The 17,231-nt window shown below is 41.9% G+C and overlaps 1 long non-coding RNA gene across 1 annotated transcript; it reads left to right on the forward strand.

The window, feature by feature from the left end:
- The first annotated feature begins 2,221 nt into the window (after positions 1 to 2,221).
- Positions 2,222 to 5,124, forward strand: LOC134600884 (uncharacterized). The gene is made up of 3 exons (XR_010090380.1): positions 2,222 to 2,284; positions 2,386 to 2,548; positions 5,069 to 5,124. It is a non-coding gene; the product is annotated as an uncharacterized LOC134600884 (long non-coding RNA).
- The last annotated feature ends 12,107 nt before the right edge of the window (positions 5,125 to 17,231 follow it).

Consider the following 17,231-nt stretch of genomic DNA (forward strand, 5'->3'; position numbering starts at 1 on the left):
TTGTACCAGGAAAAGGCGTGAGTAGACTCCTTGAAATTCCCAACCTTTGGGTACCTTCTCCACCACATTTTTTCTTAAAAGGATGAGTGCTTCCGTAAGCAGGGCCTCTGTTTTTACCTTTGAAGGATAGCTTGACAGAAGGAAGGATGGCCGAGGACTTGATGAAAACTTTATCCTGTAACCTTCTGAAACGGTTCTTAAAATCCACCCATTTGAAGTGCTCTTTCTCCATTCGTGGGTGAAGAACCGAAGGCGTCCTCCCACTCTTTTGGCGTCAAAACTTCCTCTTTTTGTCTTGTCTGTTGGATTCATGCCTAGACCACTGGCTGTTGTTGCCACCCTGTTTGTGGAACCTGCGAAACCGCCCTTGGTAACGAAAGGACCGCTGGCCCTTGTACTGGAATCTCTTATATCCCTGGGCTCTTGGTTCCAGTGGAAGGGCTTTCTTTGTATCTGACATTTGTTTAATAATGTCTTCCAACGGGGTACCAAACAACTTGTTCCTCTCGAAGGGTAATTCACATAAAGCTGCTTTCGATGCTGAATCAGCTGTCCATGTTCGAAGCCAAAGAGCCCTCCTGGCTACTGAAGATAAACCCATAATTCTTGCTGATAAACGAAGAAACTCCTCAGCAGCATCCGAAAGGAATTCATTGGATAGCTTCAGTAGGAACATGAGATGGGAAGGGTCCGTATCGGATTTTCCCATAAGGGAATCTTCCAGTGCTTGAAGCCAAACACTCTGGGCTCTGAGCACTGCTGTACCCGCAACTTCAGCTCTGCACTGAAAACCTGCGGCCTGGTATATTCTTCTACATGAAGTTTCGGCTCTTTTGTCCATAGGATCTTTGAGGCCTGAGACTTCGCCAATGGGTATAGTGGTTTTCTTAGATAGTTGGGCAATCTGAATATCTACTTTAGGAAGATCTTCCCACTTTTCCTCAGACTGTAGTTTGAACAGTAGTTTAAAATGTTTTGAAATGAACGCCCGTCTTTCAGGATTCTTCCATTCCCTGTGAAGGAGATCCAATATTTTTGGAGACATAGGGAAACCTTTAACCTTCACATTGGTAGGTTCCGTCTCTTGAAAAGCCGCACTCACTTCTTTAATGAATCTTCTCAACTCTTCTGGTGGAAAACCCTCCTCCACACTAGAAGTTAGGCTGGAAATATCCGAAGGGGAAGAAAAGGAACATTCTCCAGAAGAGACGTCAGACTCAGAAGGGGATCTATTCCTCCTACGTTTTTTAGGCAATTTCTCCTGAATTGCAGGGTCTTTCTTCATCGTATCCTTAAAAGACTCAAATGTCTGGGACAAATTTTCCTGAAACCAGCCCAGGAAGGATGCCATATCCGACTGTTTTGTTTTTTCCAGTAATTCCGAAGCGCACTGGTTACATGTCTTTTTGCGACATCCGTCAGGTAGAGGAACAGCACATTCCAGACAACTTAAGTGCTTAGACTTGCTTGTGGCTTTTTTGGGCACAGAAGTAGACATCTTGTCCTTATCTGCCTTGTCCGGAGCTATAGGGCTGGACATATCTGCGAATCAGAATAAGGAATGAAATTAATACAATTTTTAAAGAAAATAAACGCATGCAAAATAATAGGTGATAAAGAGGAGAGTTTAAATAGTTAAACCTCACCTTTAGCCACCTGAGGTCCGTGTAGGAGGGCTGGTGACACGGAAAAACCGAACTGCACACCCACCCTTGGGGTCAGAAGGGTTCAGCACAGCTTAAATACCGTTATTTGAATTTTTGCGCCAAAACTCCGGATCGCGCATGCGCAGTAGCGCGATACCGGGTTTGGTGGAACGCAACGTCACCCGGGCGTGCGTTCCACTGCTGTGCGCATGCGTAAAGTCCCACGAGGAGGACCGCCCGGGAACTCCTGTGGAAGAGCCACATAAATTGCCCTACCTGGTCGCGTTCCGTAACGCTAGACCGGAAACACTCTGCCACTCAGCTCCCGCCCGGGGAGCTATCGGGCGCACACCTCCCCGATCAGCAGCCTGTGCTGATCGCACCTTCTCCACCAGACTGGGGAACCTGTCCGTCCCGTTTGCCGGGACAAGAAGAACTGGCGTGTGTACAGGGCATACAGGATTTATGGAGGCAGCAGGCGGAGCACAGGCATAAAAACCGGAAGAAGGGGGAGCTTCTTGTCCCAGATTGGAAGGAACATCCCAACTGTAAGTACTGCCACTATACGAAGGGAAAAGTGAGGTGCATGGAACGTTTTGCCCAGCAGTGTAATATGACCCCAACAGTGACTTCTGGAGGTGTGCTTTTGTTTTGTTTGTTTTTATCAGGTTTTCATATTTTTGTTTTGCCTTGTATAAAATGAGAGTCTAATCTATGTATTTAATATTTTGTCTTCCAGGAGCATAAGTACGTAGTGATCCATCTTAGCGGAGGGGCATTTGCATACACATTTGGTGCCATGTGTAAATTTTGCATCAAATTAATCGAAAACCCAAAACAATCAATGCATCAGTAACACAGTGTTCTTGCTGATGGAGTCCTCTATCTATACTCTGATATAGGTGCTGCTTTGTATCCTTTTTAACACAGTCTAATTTTCAATTGTATTCTGTATTTAATTGTGCAGTTAACATGGGTGACATTGGGTGGCTAAATAAGGTTAATGTGTTTAGCCAGGAAAGGTACATTCAGATATACTCTGGTTTTCAAGTACAACCTGGGGATGTTATTTCTGCCCAACAATAATGGTTTGTTTTGTTTACTAAAAAGCAAACAGTGGTCACTTGATAATCGACTTGTACAATTTAGCCTACAACAGTTAAGTTGAAATTACACTTAGATGATAAATATATAGATAGATAAATAGATAGATATTTTAATTCCATAGTTGACTTCCTTAAGATCCATGTTTGCAGTGATTTAAGGCATCATATATGGACTAGTGAAAAGTGAACGTGGAAACCTGACTGTAGAGGTAAATTTAATTAGTATTTTGCTATTATTCTGCTTAACAGTTTTTATTTTACTTTATGCAATCCCAAATAATCACAAGCAAGTTTACTTATTAAAGTGGGAATTGTGGGGAGTTTAAAACACACTTTGTTTGGTTTTCAGGTTTGTATGTAAATGTGTGGTGGATTCCTCTGTAAAGCACATAGCCTTCTTACCAGGTAAACCAGTTGGGCTGTTGATAAAGTCCTCCATTCACTTCCAGTGCAAATAGAAGGAGGTGTATGTGGAAAGTTCAATCTCAGCAACTGTTGTCTGCACATAGATGATGAAGGGCAGGCAGTGGCTGATCTCACAAGCCACATGGCTAAACTGACGCATGTACCGACTTAAGCCTGGAACGGGTACAATTCTAGTAGTTGGTTTGGAAGTAGGTACGAGCAGCTTGGAGGGATCAAGACATTGGTAGGAGGAGTCATGTTGATTATAGTGTGTCTCTTTCTACCATGTTTGGTTCCATTGGTAATTAGGTCCATACAGAGTGTCATAGAGAGCACGACAGAAAGGAAACCAGCTGCGCATGTAATGGCTGTTTGCAAGTATGAACCCTTAGCCCAGAGAGAATATATTCAGAATGAGGAGTGCTGAAGGAATTTGTAAGGATGCTAAGATGCTTACGAGGTCTGTTCTGATTCATGACAACCTGAGGTGTAAGCAAACTATGGTTAAGTGATGCATCTGGAATTGTGAAATATCAGAAGCATCAAAGGGGGGAATGTGGTGGAATCTCAGTAAAAAATAAATTTACTAGGACAAGATTGCCATGTGGCATATGTGTAAATGTTGTATCAGTTAGTTAGTTACACGTAGCTAAGATACAATCAACACTGTATTGAGCAAATGCAGGAATGAAGAAACTGAAAACACTTCCCCTCCTCCATTGTTCTGGGTGAGCCATGTGGTCTAACAGGTAAGGGAAGTTAGGCTTTGTTCAGCTGATTGTGTAAAGAGTATATGTGGGTAGAGTTAACTATAGGAGGAGCTATATGTCTATATCATGCATTTACACAGTCAGTTCTGGGCTCAGATCTTGCTGTATTTTGGTGACATTAGTCCCTCTGAGCCCCGGTCGGTGAATCGAATAAAGAATCTCTTCCTTCCTGAAGAAACCTGTGTCCATCTCTCTGTGCTTGGCTTCCGTCAGTTTCTCCGGTATCAAATGTACATCGTTAGGAACACAATGTACATATAACTCTGTTATGATGTTCTGTGATTCATTCTCTAGTTATCTGCTATCCACTTGCTATTTCTGTTAGTTATGACTTGAGATTTTATTTCAGTCTCCCTTCCTCAGCTGCATGCTGGAGTGTTGTATTCATTTTTTACTTTCTACTCTTGTAACTCCTGACAATTGCGATGGGGGAATTGGGAAGGCGTGGGCAGGGCCCTGAGGGGACATCATCAGGTACGCAACCCACGTTACTTGTGACACCCATAATGGCGGTTCACAGGTAGGCTGCGTGGTCGGCATTTAGGACCATATGAGGAGCGGTGGGGATATGCTCCCTGCGTGGCCATAGTGCCTGTTGCACAGCACAAGCACATCACATGAGGCACTTACGGTTTGGTGCCCGAGGACAGTTCCTTGGTGTCCCCAAATATGAGATGCCAGGATCTGAAGAAAAACAGGACCCCAAAATAGTGACTGTCCCACTGAAATCGAGACTGTTAGGATGCTTGTACTTTTTATACATTATTTGCCATGTCTGCAGTCCTTAAGGAGACATGCAAACATAAGCACCTTTCACTGTCTTCTTTGCATTTTGAATCTTGTAAATGCATGGTTTGCAATTCACACTGAACCTATAAGCTCAAACCAACACATAAAATGCTAGCCACTTTGTAATTTTGTAAACATCCATAGAAGGTGTAGAGTTATACCTTAATGGGGTTAATTTGCCAGCAATACCAGAAATTTTACAGGTGGATATCCCAGTCACAATAATGTATCAATAACGTATTGATGTTTGACAGCACATTATACAAGGTAAAATATGTATGTTTTATTTAATACACTTGACTAACTGCATGTAAATGGGTGTAATGACCTGAGATTTATTTCCCTTTAATAGCAAATTACTGTAAGAAGGCCAGAAGACTAGAAGAACAATAGATTCTTAATGCGGGACACGAAACAAACTACAGAAGAATTCCTGTAAAATGAACAGCTCGCAGCTGAAGGTGGCTTTGTTGACAAAAATAAACTTTACCTAATCTGCTTCTATATAGTCTGTCTGAATGTCTTTTTTTTTTCACCGAACACTGGTTTTAGAAGGAAAAGTAATATATTCTTTATTCCTTATATAAATAACATGTTCAGAGATGTGTCAATATAAAAATATATGAAGCTATCAAAAAAATATAAAAACATTTCTAAATATTAAACCATTTTAAAAGTTTACCCCGAAATATTACATCAAGGCCTAATTCAGCCAAATTTACAAAAGCAAATTTTATACTTAGGGTTAATCACTTAACTAGAAGTCTCAATTCTCTCATGACTTGCTAGCCAACCAAGAAGATGGATTATTTTTTATTGTGGCCTGCATTCATTTTTTTTCTCCAGCATTTATTTATTTTCCAAATTCTTTCCCGTGTCCTTTCTTTTGACTCAGCCCTTCATCCTTTCGAAGTAAATAAAATGAGTACCATTAAATTGAGTAATAGTAACAACCCCTGGATGTTGGGCTAAGGTTAACATCCCCAGGACGTACTTAAAAACCAGAGTAATATGAATGTGCCTTTCCTGGTTAAATACTTGCTTGTTATTATTATTATTATTTTAATTAAAGGCTTCGCTGATTATGGATTTTTTTTTTTTTTTTGTCCATCTTTCTTTTATTGAGGCATATATATGACGGGGTACAGAATAAAGAGTAGGGAATGCACATTTTTGTACAGGTTGGGAGCAGGATAACACAATATAGCATCTCCTGTGAGTATCAGCCTCATTTTATATGAATAAGGTGTAGCATAGTTATACCAACAAGTTGAACGATCAGTAGTAAAAGTAACGAAGCATCGTAACCACAGGCTTAATACATATCTGAACATTTTAGTCGTGAAGTAGGTGTTTGCAGCAGCTTTTCAGTCTAGCACAGATAGGGTGACTGGGAAATTAATGCTAAACTGTGGGCCCACACGGCATGTTCGTGGGCTTAATGTGCTTGTCGTTAACAGGCTATGTTTCGAGGGTCAGTTTATGTGAGTGTGATAAAATAATAAAATAACATACTCCACCTATACCCGTGGTGCTAGGCCTAACCAACAATAAAACAACATTAAAACTTAAAGCATAACTGCACGTGGTATTCCGTCTCCCGGCACATGAGCTTTATGTGGCTGTAAATTTATGCCCTTGGGCAGCATGTTTCTTCGGGCTGAGCTGGTGTCAGGCGGGGGGGAGGGGGGGGGGTGGGATACTGCGGTCTGTAGACCGTCTACTTATGTGTGTAGCGGGTAGCTACCTGTGACATGTGTTGGCACTCTTATGTTGAAAACAACAATAAATATTCTCCTTAGCGGGGCATTCTTTAAACAATGCTGTCTAGTATCTATCGATCAAGACAGAGGCTGTGTACATAACGTTTCGTGGCTTGTAGTCTTAGCTAACTTTGGGTAAGGTTGCATTTTCGCGGTTATGCTTTATGTAGCAAAAACATTTAAGCCTCAGCTGCAAAAACAAGGAAGTACCTATTATGATAATTAGTACATATAAGCTCAGGTGCAGCGTGAGTGAGGAGAGCAACTAATAACACACTAACAAACATAGATAAACTATACGTGAATGCGGAAAGTCCACAGAACCACCAAACAAGTAACCCCAACAGGATTTCAAGTACTGTTCTGCGGTCTGTCCATTACTCGCCCCCTATGTTGTGCATGGTTCTCTGCTGAACGTCCATAGCTATAGGGGTCTTCCATGTTTGCATGTAGCAGTCAGCCGACTCCCATCGTTGGAACCCTAACATTAAGTCCCCTTCTCGAGGTGTTTCTTCTGATGCCTTGTTGGGGTGGATGTGTTCCCCTCGCGCTGACAGTTGCTGCTCTGATGTGTACCGCATTCCCCTCGGACTGGCGGTGTGTGGGTAGATATGCTGCTCGCTCCGGTCATTGCCAGAAATCCGTGCTGAGTCTCCATGGAGCTTGCCCTTAGGAGCAGTGCTTGTAGTTATGCTTGTGGTCCGCTGTCAGCTCTGCTGCGTGAGTGTCTTCTGGGTGCTCGAAGTGCTTGTGCAAATGTGTCTCTGTCTGAGGCGCCGTGTGAAGGTGCGCCGGAGCGACGGGATCCTCCCACCTTGCCGCCATTTTGGGGCCTTCGTCTTCTCTGGAGTTGCAGGCGTCTTTCGCTTGGTTAGGAGTGGAGGGGAGCAATTCTTAGGCTGCTGTTGGGCAGCGAGATGCATTCTCTCCTCGAGGTTGCGCCAGAACTTTGCAAAAGCTCTGTCCAGCCTAACCAAGATGTCTGGCTGGTCTTCAGTTGTGTCTAAGTGCCTCATGGCATCCGCCATATTTGTTGAGTCGGAAGGAGTGCCCGTCGCTGTAGCGCTCTCAGATGCTTGGGGACGGCCCGGGATAACCCCCACCAGGCCACAGGGGGGGGAACGAGGGCCCCAGATCAGGTCTCCAGTCGTGTTGGGGAGCAGGAGAGCGGCCGCCTCTCTCGCGTCCACCATGCTGGTAGGCCTTGCCAGGGTACCGGGTGCGTATCTCTTTTTTTGCCTCTTAACTGGTATCTGCGTGTGCACCTCGGTGTCCCTTTGTGCTGGGAGACCTTTATTTGCCGCTTAATCATCGTTTTCTTTTCTTAAATTCGCTTTAACTGTATGAAGTAGCCGGAGCCCCTGAGACAAGCGTCCTCTCGGCTCTGTGGTCAGGCCCCGCCCCCCTGATTATGGATTTTTTTTTATCTATTGCCAATCAGTCAGATAGGTATGTCCTTAAAAGGTGTTCCGGCCGGCTTCACTGGAATGCAAATACGTTCCACCAACCCGGAAGTGATAGATCTCGGGCAGCGATCGATGATGACATCAGCAATGTGGGTCTGGAACGCAAATGCGTTTCATATGGTCCGTTGGTTTCCTCCATACTTCTGATAGATTTCTCTTCACATAAAATCCATCATTTGGACAATGCATGTCCATATCAATGTAAAAATACAAAAAATAAGAATGAAAGGCACATTAGTAAGAACTCAAAGACTTATTAGTAAAAAAAATACAGAGAATTATTGGATCGAAACATCCCAAGGTACTATATTGGTAGTTATACAATAGATATGTAGTGTAAAGGTATAAGAATAAGGGGTGAATCAAAATATAGGAATAAGAGGTGAGTAAAAAAGATAAGGGGGTGATATATACAAGAGAGAATTGGAAGAACAGATTGAATGCAAAGAAATATAAAATATACTACATACTGAAAAAAGTGCGTCTAAATTGTATACACTATTCCATAGAAAATGTAAAGTAATAAAAATGAAAATATAAAAAATATACATATATGTACATATGCATATACACATATATTTATATATATATATATATATATATATATATATATATATATATATATATATATATATATATATATATATATATATATATATAGAAGGCTTGGCCTGTAATTGTGGGAGGCACTATCATCCCTATTTAAACCCGGTGAGCCCCTGCTTACCTGTCGACGATCTCGGAAGTGATTCGTTCTACTTCCGGTTCACGTAATCCAGACGCGGCAGCAAGCGAGATAGGGTCATCATATCGAGGTCGGGCCGGTAAATGGAAGCCTAAACCGCTGTACAAGGCTGTCCCACGGGTAAAACAGTGAGTGACTGCACGGGCGCATCCAGCGCCACGAGCAGCATTAGTTAGGGATCCCCTTCGTCCCTCAGGCTCCCCGGCAACGTGCTAGCCTCAAAGGGACCCCCCACGTACTCACAGGGGCACGGCACATAAAGGGTGCATACTCGCTTGCATGCCGCGTACCGGCTTCGTTTTACCATTCAGACGCTGCAATACTGTTTTGTAGCTACCTCTTACATATGTTTATCTTGCTGTTAATGTTTTCGCAACATTGGACAGACGTTCATTGCATTTTAGAAAATGTACAAATACATTGATTTTATGAAGCTGTTATTTCTTTTATAGATTGTGCCCCAGCTAGCAATTGTTTAATTTTTCATAAGCAACCTGTTTAAAAAATAATTATTTGTAGCGATATAGAGAACACCTCAGAATGCCTCTCTAGAGGTGTGTATAATACTTCTTTGTATAATTTATCTACGCTGTTTTGGTTTAAAAAAGTAAAAGGTTTTAACTGTCAGAATGTCGTTTACTCAGTAGGTGGGGCTAAATATCGCCACCTTGTGGCTATGGTCAATATATATGGGTTTCATTCATTTAAAGGTTTGTATAAACTTTCATATACTTTTTCACATTTTACACTGTGTCAAAAAACTGAATTTAATTATCAGATGGGTCTAGGTCCTGCTGGTGTCGGGTGCCTAACGGCTCCACACGCTCTGTATACATTAAAAGTTAAGTTTATGGTATTTATACGGTTCTGGTTAAATTTCGTTTTTTTATGGTGTGGCAATTATTTGCAACTGTATTCCCCTGACAATTTAGTTGTGGTAATGAAAGCATGCACACACGCTCTCCATGCTCTTATGTACATTTATACAGCAGCAGCTGTCTACTTTTGATATTATCTTATAGTATATAATTGCCAAAGATTCTTCATTTGGCCGTCAATAAGCTTTGTACTATTGTTGTCATCTACTGTGTTTTTCTTAGTACAGTTATATGTATACGCCCTTTTATATACACTAATCTGTCTGAGGAGTATCACTAAACAGCCAGCAATCGTACGGCTACACCGTTAGTTATACTCTGTCATTCGCACGTTTCCCTGTACTTATCTTCATTCACATCTTCGCCTAAACTTTCATTCAATTCTATAACACTCACGTTAATCGGTCATTATGTACCACGGCATTTCGCGTGGTCTGGCTTTCGGTTAACTGTCGTCAGCTCAGTACCATTTATGAATGTTTAGTTGTCCGTTTGCCTAAATTACTATTCCTGTACATATGAGTCTTTCTTTAAAATCAGCCTTTTCATTGTATTTATGTCTAAATTAAAAACGAACATCAATATCCTAATCAGGATGTTTTAGGGCAATTAAGGTCATATATTCACGGTGTATTAATTTTCTTAAACCATAGTTAAGGTGTTTTGGTATATGTAAGCTTGTTAAATAAGATTATTTTACGCCCACTTCTGTCTCCTGCATCTCATGTTCCTAATTACACTAGGCTGTATTTAAATTAGATGTCAAGTTAAGTTAGTTTATCTTCCCTCTGGTTAAAGTTCATACAATTACCATCTCTGATTACAACGGTGCCTTCTTGCTTAAATACGCCACTTCATTTTAAGAGGTCTCAGCTTATTTATTATACTACATTGGGCGCTCAGTTATAGTTGACTTCTTCTAAAAGCAGTAATGATTAGGGTGCCTATTAAGCTTACCGTGTTCCCATTTTTAGCATTTGCCGGGCAGCCAGTCTATCGTTGGCCCTTTATAGCATGTTGTTATACATTTTCATGAACATTTCTGATTAAGCGCTAAGGTGGTTACCCCAGCACACATTACAAGTTACAGGGAGTACCGGCAGTTACATTCTTTCTACGTCTAGTGTCCGTTCACTTAAAGTCATATGTTTAACCATTTGTATGCTTACAGCGGCCGGTAATGGAGACACTCTCATACAATCTTTTTCGTTTATTTTATGCAAACTGTCGTTTATTTTTAAATGAACCTTCATCGTTATATTTCTTATGGTATCATATAAACTATCAAGTAGTACCACGCTGGTTTTTCGCTCCGTCATAGCAGTAATAGTTCATTCCGTTTAAACAGCACTGATATAATCCTTCATTATTATGTTCTTTTCCTGTACCTTTGTCCATATACATACACAAATGTAACGTGTACAATGACAGGATCATTAATTTACTAAAGTATTTTCCTTAAAGCAATTGTGTGTTTTGAGTATATAAGCATGTTATACTATGGTTAATATCATGCTCAGCTTCTGTCTGGGGCATTACTTATTGCTAACTAAGCTACGCTAAGTAATTAAGATGACAATTAATTATGTTTTATTTTCTCCTGTTATAAGATATTCCATCCTTCTTGGTTAAAACGCAAATGCAGCAGTTAAAGAGTTCTAGTTATCACCCTATCAACACAAGTCAAATCTTCGTAACATTAGTCTACATGTACGGGTCATGTAGGTTCATTTACCGCCATACCTACATGTATCAAAGATACTAATACTCTGATAGCGGACCTCAAAGAAATCAAAGAATTTGATGGGGTATTAATAACAATGGATGTCAACAGTTTATATACAGTGATACCGCACCAGGAGGGTATTGAGGCGATGAGACAACTACTATCTACGTCTACACAGTACTGTGGTCCACCTATTGAATTTACTTTGGAATTATTATCTCTGGCGTTGTATAATAATTATTTTAGGTTTGAAAAGCAATGGTTCTTACAAGTCTCTGGTACGTCCATGGGGGCCGCGATGGCCCCAATGTATGCTAATACATTTATGTTCGACTTTGAACAAAAACATATATTGACACAATATCGAGAGCAAATAGTCAGATACTATCGCTTCATTGACGATATTTTAATTCTCTGGAGGGGCACAGATGAGGAAGCGAGGACATTCGTACAACATATCAATGACCTGCCTACGCCAATAAGAGTGACCTCACACATCGATCACAATAATGTCCAATTCCTTGACCTTGAAATATCAGTCATCAATCATCAGTTGGAGTATAAGTTATATACAAAACCCACTGACAGGAACACCATTCTACACTATGATAGTTTTCACCCCCAACATCTGAAGAAAGCCCTGCCACTATCTCAGTTCCTAAGGGTCTATAGAAACAATTCCCAGGAGGAACAACGCAAAGAACAATTGAAGATGATGTATTCTAAATTCAAAAAGAGGGGATACAAACGACCGATTCTTGAAAAAGCATTGACACAAGCAGGAGAACAATATCAGAAAGGAAATAATGTAAAAAAGGAACCTAACAATCGAATAATTTTTCCAGTAATGTTACACACTGCAAGCCAGGAAATCTCTGAAATTGTCACTCGCAACTGGAACATCTTGCGACAAGACACAACACTGCCGAAGGAACTGACGAATAAGCCCATGTTCTGCTATAAGAAGAATAAAAACTTGAGAGACCTGTTAGTTAAAACAGATCCCATTCATTGTTATAACATCACAAAGAAAGGAACTATGAACAATGGTTGTGTCAGATGCTTAGGGTGTGTGACCTGTGGGCATATAATTCCTTCCAAGGTAGTTACCCACCCCCATAGTGGTAAAGTCTACAAAATAGCCCACAGGATACACTGTCGCACGGAATTTGTCATATATAAACTCACATGCCCTTGTGGGCTGAGTTATATAGGAAAGACAGAAACAGCACTGTGCGAGAGAATTAGGGGCCACAGATCAAGTATCCGCCTTGCCTATCGTGATGGCAAGTCGGACAAACCTGTGGCCCGACATTTTCTGGAAAAACAACACCCACTCTCTGCCTTGCGCTGCGTGGCATTTGACCATGTGCCAGTGGCGGCTAGAGGTGGGGATAGAGGGAGACTTCTCTTACAAAGAGAAACTTACTGGATAACAGAACTCGATACGATCTCCCCTAGAGGTCTCAATGAAAAATGTTCATTCTTTCCTTTTCTTTAACCGGTCCTTAGGTGTATGTTTAACAAGACTTACGGTTTAAGTATGTGCCCATGCCCTCTCCACTGAAATGTATGGAAATGGAACAATTCTGAGAGCTACCCTGGGGAGTAAGCTACAGGATTAGTTCCATGTGTTAATAATATACGATATATATTATTTTATTGAAGATATCCCCTAGAGGGAGAATTACTCTGGTCAAACTGGAATTTTAAAATGTACTTATTAATGTTTAGATTGTAACCATAGACACTGACCAAAAATTACTTACATAAATATCTTAGCCTGAAGAAATTTATAATATAGACAATGCGTCTTATATTTTCTTGTTTTCCTTTTCTTACCTCACCACTAATCAGAGACAGATTATTAATGTTTTAGCACGTATGATACGCACATATAAGTACATCGAGGCACACACACAGTCTCAAATATTTGTAATATAACATAGTACATTCACTAAGGATCCTATACTTTATAAGCAAATCACTAGAACAAATATTGTTCATATAACACATTTATGATAGTGTACCAATACCTTACTGATGATATATATTGACTTGTGTTTATATATAAATTGACACATGTTTATCACTTGTATAGATTTTTTTGAGCAAGCATATATTTTTTTCTTTCCCTTTAGTTTTAAACTACTAGCTAACAGAATGTGAGTAATATAATCTACTTCTTGAATATGAATAATGAACATCTAAAGATGAATAGCAATAATAACAGTGTGAATCCATTGGGATGCTCGGCGAGCACCAAGGTTGGATCCAAATAGTCCGTAATCACTGAGAGACTGGCTCTGTATTAGTAGGGAGAATATTCCTAACGATGGCTGTAAACATAGTAGCATCCTTGCTGGTTAAACCAGCGGTTGCTTGGTTACTATGACGCTATCGGATCAGAGTTCCGGCCTCCCGATCATGTGATGCGGAAGTCCACACCAACGCTAGACATGCGCAATGGGACTGAGTGAACGCCGAGCATCGGAGCTAATGGAGCACAGCTGATAAGGTCAGTGTTTATTGGTTAAATGTGATTTATTTGTCCTATATATGTTTGTTTTATGCCATGTAATGTGCCTTTGGTGTCCTGATGAAAGCTCCGATCGGGAGCTGAAACGTTGACCTGACTATCTTCACCTATTAATAAATTGGATGAAAGAAGCCCATGAGTGCCGGTAATTTTTTGATTTTTTATGAATTTGGGACTTGGCACCTGGCAGTATCATTAGTAAAAGTTGGAGTGCAGGGGTTTTCTCATTTGTTTTGTATATATATATATATATATATATATATATATACACATATACATAAAAAGTCTGAAAAAAATAAATTATAGAAAACAAATGTAATCAAAATCCACATTAAGTCCTAATGGTTGTAGTGTTTTCAATCTGTGTATCCAGAATCCCTCCCTTTGTCGAAGTTTCATTGTTATTCTTATATGATTTTAGCATGCACATGGTCAGATATGATTATATTACTTTCTTTTGTATTATTCTGTTCATGCTGACCAGTTACTGAAGTTTACGAAGACTCCTCCACTGGTACTTTACTCATATTAGTTTCCCCAGTTTTATTGTATAGCATTGATCCTGCTGTCATAATCAGTTAGAACTGTATTCTGGATGGCATTTACAAATTTAAAAATATGTGCAGCCTGTCAATTGTTGTTATATAAGCAATATGTGTCCATCTTTTATAGTCGTCCTACTGTCTTTAAATTTTCATGCTGTATCACTGCACTTCAAAAATAACGAATAATATATATATATATATATATATATATATATATATCCACAGACATCAGGTGGAAGGGGTTTTCAATCATAATGTTTCCCCACCATAACCTATTTGGATCAGGGCCGGACTGGCCCACCGGGATACTAGGAAATTTCCCGGTGGGCCGGCACACTATGGGACCGGTGCGCGGCCGCCTAGCGTGCACCAGCCTGGGCCGCAATTAGAGGGTGACCGGAAGGAGGGGATGCGCTCCCCTCCTGCCAGTCACAGAATGTAGCGTGGCCGAGCAGGCAGACCACAGATGGGGAGCTTCCACACACACAGAACCCCTACACACATAACCCCTTCACACACACAGAACCCCTCCACACACACAGAACCCCTTCACACACACAGAACCCCTCCACACACACAGAACCCCTTCACACACAGAACCCCTCCACACACAGAACCCCTTCACACACACAGAACCCCTCCACACACACAGAGCCCCTGCACACACACAGAACCCCTGCACACACACACAGAACCCCTCCACACACCCTGCACCCCCAACCACACATATCACCCCCACACACACTGCACCCCCCACACACACTGCACCCCTCACTGCAGTCTGTGTGTGTGTATTCAGCAGTCTGTGTGCGTATTCACCAGTCTGTGTGCATGTTCAGCAGTCTGTGTGCGTATTCAGCAGTCTGTGTGCGTATTTAGCAGTCTGTGTGCGTGTTCAGCAGGCTCTATATGTGTATGTAGCAGCCTGTGTGTGTGTAGTCACCAGTCTCTGTGTGCGTGTACAGCAGTCTGTATGTGTGTGTATTTAGCAACCTGTGTATATATACAGCAGTCTCTATATATGTGTATTCAGCAGTCTGTGTGTGTTTTTTGCGGTTTGTGTGTATTCAGCAGTGTGTGTGTGTGTGTATTCAGCAGTCTATCTGTGTGTGTAAGTATTGTATTCAGTGGCGTACACACAACCCATGGGGCCCCGGTGCAAAAACTGACCCGTGGCCCCCTCCCCACCCCCCGCGCGCTTACTCTGTGCAGGTTGGGGCCGCAACACATGGCGGCGGGCACCTGGTCGCAGGGGTCGCATGGCTGCGACCGCGGTATGTACGCCAGTGCATGCAGATACACATACACTTAAAGGACCACTACAGACACCCAGATCACATCAGCTCAATGAAGTGGTCTGGTTGCCAGGTCCCTCTAGTTTTATCCCTGCAGCTGAAAACATAGCAGTTTGAGAGAAACTGCTATGTTTCACTGAGGGTTAATCCAGCCTCTAGTGGTTGTCTCATTGACAGCCGCTAGAGGAGCTTCCGCGATTCTCACTGTGAAAATCACAGCGAGAAGATGCTGAACGTCCATAGAAAAGCATTGAGTAATGCTTTCCTATGGGCGGTTTGAATGTGCGCGCGGGTCTTGCCACGCGTGCGCATTTGGAGCTGAGAGGCGGATCGGGGCGGAGAGATCCCCAGCGCCAAGGGAGTCCGGTGCTGGAGAAAGGTAAGTGCTTAAGGCACACACACACTCTCATGAACAGACGCATACACACTAGCTAACAGACACACACACACTCTCCCGAACAAACGTATACACACTAGTTAACAGACACACACATTTACTGACAGACACACACTCAGTGACAGACATACATACACACTCACTGACAGGCAGACACATACACACTCACTTACAAAACACACACTCACTAACAGACGCACACATATTAACACACTCAGTAACAGACACACACAGTAACACACTCACTGACACACTCTAACACTAACACACACACTCTAACACTAACACTCTAACACTAACTCACACACACACTCTAACACACACAGACTCTAACACTAACACACACACACTCTAACACTAACACACTTTCTAACACACACACTCTAACACACACACTAACACACACACTCTAACACTAACACACACACTCTAACACACACACACACTCTAACACACACATGTTTTTTGTAAAATTTAATCCCCCAGCCTCCTTACCTTTTGGAGGGCTGAGGGGGTTCCCTGGGGTCCAGTGGTGTTGCTGGCCCTGCTGTAACCAGGTGACACCGGTGTAACCCGGTGACACCAGGGCCAGCCTCGGGGGACCCTGAGGTGGCTAGCTCCTGGGCCCCCCAGGAGAAGAGGCTGGCCGCACTGGCATACATTACGGGTCGCCACTGGTATGTACGCCACTGATTGTATTTGTTGGAGGTACCAATAAATATAAGCCTCAGTTTATTGATAATTTATATTTTTATTCCTTTGAGTGGTTGCGTAGTCAGGGCCCCAGTGCATTGGTTTGCCCATTATGCTGTTACGATGGCACTGGTCTAATGTGTGTGCTCTGATGATCATGCTCCTACAAAATGTAAATGAAATTACTAATTTGAGTACCAGAAAGGGGATGAGCTGTAACAGTCATTTTTGGCCAAGAAGAGGTTAAAGACTTCTAGTGTGTATGTATTTCTCTGTTTTGTTTTTCTTTTAGCGATTTTTGTATCGCTAATGGGTGTCCCATTTTTATTTTTTTTCAAAATCTGGTCACCCTAGACACATGGAGGGTTGGGAGGGGGCTATAGGGACACATGGAGGGCTGAGAGAACTATAGGGACACATGGAGTACTAGGAGAGAGGGCTAATAGGACACCTGAAGGGCTGGGGGGC

This window comes from Pelobates fuscus, chromosome 3, assembly GCF_036172605.1.
Source record: "Pelobates fuscus isolate aPelFus1 chromosome 3, aPelFus1.pri, whole genome shotgun sequence".
Lineage (NCBI taxonomy): Eukaryota > Metazoa > Chordata > Amphibia > Anura > Pelobatidae > Pelobates > Pelobates fuscus.